Below are 3,897 nucleotides of genomic sequence, written 5' to 3'. Positions count from 1 at the left end.
TACACCATGTTTGAAAAAATTTCTAAGTATGTAAAGGGGAACCATGATGGAACCCATACTTGGAAAAATTCTTATAAGGGTTAGGTGAAATATAAAAGACTTCATACTTATAATATTTTTCTAAGAGGTCATGGGAAATTTATGGAGAAAATTTTCATACTTAGAAAAATTTCTAAGTAACTAGTGTAAATCTATTAATGATAAGCCTATACTTAGAAAATATTTTAAAGGGCTGAGGGGAACCTAATGAGGGTGACTCTTGGTGATACCCATACTTAGAAAAAATTCTAAAGGGTGGAGGGGACGGATCCATGAAATGTGGTTTTATTGCACTAAAAAAACCAAGTTCATCCCTTAGAAAGTGGTCACACTAGATTATGAAAGGTATATGACATCCCTAGATGGTATGAAGCATGAAAGCTCTTAATTGAAGAAAGATTTCACTAAAAAGTGGAAGATTTGTAGCCTCTTTAACGATGGCGTGAGGGCTTAGGAGCTCCTAGAAGGTCTGCAACCTCCATTATGATGGTGTAGAGGTTACAAACCATAAACATTGAAAATTCTCAATAATTATTCTCAATGATTAGTGCCACATAGCCTTTTAAGATAAAAATTGAAAGGATAGACTAATCATTGAGGATTATCATTAGAAAGATAGACTCTGAAAATATATATACTAAAAATATTAGGAGTGAAAAGACTGCAAACCTTTGACATGAAGGATTCATGGTGTGTTTATAACTCATTAATCATATCATTTTATGGAGAGGAGGGAGTGAAGTGTAATTTTATCTTTGTGATATTTTAAATTATATTTTATTTAAAATAATACATATTGGATCAGTATAAAATGTTGATGGACCCACGTAAGGTCTGAGAAAAATTCTCTTATGGGTGTTGGGCTAGGGCAAGGTGTCCGAGCCCATTAGAGGTGAAAGTGAATTTGGACACGTTGCATGCATACAAACACATTGGGCTCAAGCATGATAACCCGAGCACACGAGGGTGTTGGGGTGCATTCTCAGCACCTCTAGTGTTGGGCGTACGCCCACTCGGGTGCACTCGACGTAAACCCAGTGCATTGCATGGGCGTACTCCCATGCACTTGCAAACATGCACTGCGCGGACACCCAGTGCACTGCATAGTGCCCATGCATTGGGTGCCCACACAAGGAGCAAGGGCTCGGGTTACTTGCCCTAGCCTATATTCCTTGGGTGTTTTTTTATGTATTTTTTTTAAAAAAAAAAGATTTTTTGTGTATCTATTTTGAGGGATTTTTTTAATCTATTTTATTTGGATCTATCAGAACATATCATGGCTTAAATAAAAAAACATTCTTTTTTATAATCCTAGGTTCTAAATTCAATGTATCACAATAGGCAATAAAACCCAGTGACTAGTTGGTTAGCAAAATGAGTTAGGTCAAATAGATGTCCCTTTGATTGGGTTGCTAGACCTTCCACTGATTTGATGAAGCTTATTGTATCAGCCATGCATAATGTTTTTTTAATAAAGCTTTATGTGGTGATTTTTTATATATATAAAAAAATCAAACTTTCATGTTTAAGTAAATCTGACACGAAAAAGTAAATTGAGGCTAATCTGAATTAATTTTGTTCGTAAATGAACAAGCTATAGTTAAAGTTCCACCACATTCCAAGCAGTTAATACTACTTTCAAATGTTCCTTAATTAGTTATTTAGTCGTTTAGATTTATCACCTATTATCTATAAAAAAAAAAAAAAACTTAAGAGCATAGATGTTTTATTATAGCTTAATAAATAGTAAAATGTGTCTTCGACAATAATAAAATTACATTTGTACCCTTTGGTACAAGAAAATTAAGCCTTTTGGGTGGGGTGTTGATGTTTTTTTTTTTTTTTACACAATAAAAATATTATTATACCCCCAAAGTTAATAAAATATAGAATTGTTGATCAAAAGGCTTTTTTACTTTGCATAAGCTTCTTAACAATAAATATATGTATTTGCCACCAAAATCAAAAAAATTATTATGCTATTGGATAAGGGTATTGTAGGGTTTTTGAATTTTATTGTACAATGCAATTACATCTTTAACCTTAGAAGAGACAAAACATAAGCTTAACATTCAAGGGTATTTGTGTACTTTCATATATGTATTTTGTATAATTGTTAGGGTTGTAGGGGGTATTTTGGTATTTTCCCATTTTATCTGAACTTTTTAATGCTTAAAGATGTTTGAGCGTACTTAACACGCTTCAGCGTGTGGGTTTCATCCGTGCTATTTAGACGGCACGTGTGACGCCACCCAGTAGACATAATTGACTTTCTATCGTCTCCCTAGATGCGTCGTCATATCCTTATCCATTTGGAGTGGCGTGTGGCAACTGACGGTTGTCGAATTGCCATTGATAGTTGTTTGATTAATTTTTCCTTCTTTTCTCTCTCATAACATGTAAGGTACACAATTGTTCTCTTTATTTCTTACTTTTCAATTTCAGTTTTCATTTTATTAATTTCTTATTTTGTTCCTTTTCCATTTATAGAATTTTTATTATTTTCAATTTAGTCTTTCAATTGCAATTTCTCATATGTTTGGTTTTTCATTTTGATCCTCATTTTTCTAAATTTTTTATTTTGTCCTTGGCACTTTTTTTGAAGTTTTTTTTTCCTTTCAATTCCATCATTAAAACAAAATTTATGTTGGTTTAATTTATTTTTTTTAGTTTGACCCTCATTATTTTGATTTCATTTTTCTATTTATTAAAACTATTTTTCACTTCAATTAAACTCTCAAATTGAAAAATTTTATCCCTCTAATTAATGCTTTTCTCACCCTTATTTTTTTTTATCATTTTGTGTAATTACTTTTTTTTTCTAGTTTTTTCTTTATATTTATCCTGATCTAATGACCTAGGTTATTATTTTTTTCATACCTTTTTTCAATATAAGTTTTTCTTTAATTGTTTTTGTTTCTATTTTATTTTTCAAGATATTATTTTAATTCATCTATAATTTTTTTATATAAATGAAGTTTATTCTTAAAATAAAAAATATTTATTTTTAAATTATATTGTTCATGTATTCGACCTTGCATAATATTTTTTATAACATGAGTTTATTTAGTCAGCTTCATTTGTATTTATCTTTTACGTTATTGGTTTTTTAGGGTGTAGATTTATTTTTTATTTTTTAAATAAATAAGTTCAGTAAACACAATCTCATGCAAATCTCATTTTATATTATGGAATAACTTGATCTTGGTTGCATAAACTTTTAAATTTATTTTTTTAATTTTTTATGTAAAAAATCATATTGAAGCAACCTTACTACCCGGTATTTTTTTGAAAAAACAAGATTATAACCCATGACAAACACAGGTTAAATGACTAGTTATTAGCCTATATCTTGTGCTCCGTTGCATATAGAATCAAAAGTTAAGTTTTTAATATAAAAAAAAGTGTAAAGTATTGTCGACGTGTTCATTATGAACAAAATAGTTGTTCATGTGTTTAAATAAATAAATCTGTCAAACTAATAAATAAAATTCATGGGTTGGATCACATCACTCTAATTTTGATTTACAAATAAAATTATTTTTGACTTTTTCTCTAAAAAAATAAAAGTAAACGATGCATCGTTTACTTGTCTAATTTTTAAATATCATAGAGGTGGTTAAAACTATGATCGGTTTTTTGATCTAAAAATTTATTTATCAACTCATTTTCATCTAAAAACACCTAATAAATACTTTTATCATGTCAATACACCAATATTTCAACTCAAAACACCCATAAATCGATCAAAAAACATAAAATCAAATTAAGAAAAAAATTCTTTCTCAATTAATATATACTTTTTCCAGCAATTTAAAGGCCAAAAAACACCCTAATGAGCCTTCTCTCATCAACTGT

The sequence above is a fragment of the Populus trichocarpa genome, chromosome 1 (genome assembly GCF_000002775.5).
Source record: "Populus trichocarpa isolate Nisqually-1 chromosome 1, P.trichocarpa_v4.1, whole genome shotgun sequence".
NCBI classification, from domain to species: Eukaryota; Viridiplantae; Streptophyta; class Magnoliopsida; order Malpighiales; family Salicaceae; genus Populus; species Populus trichocarpa.
Note: the sequence above shows the minus strand (reverse complement) of the source record.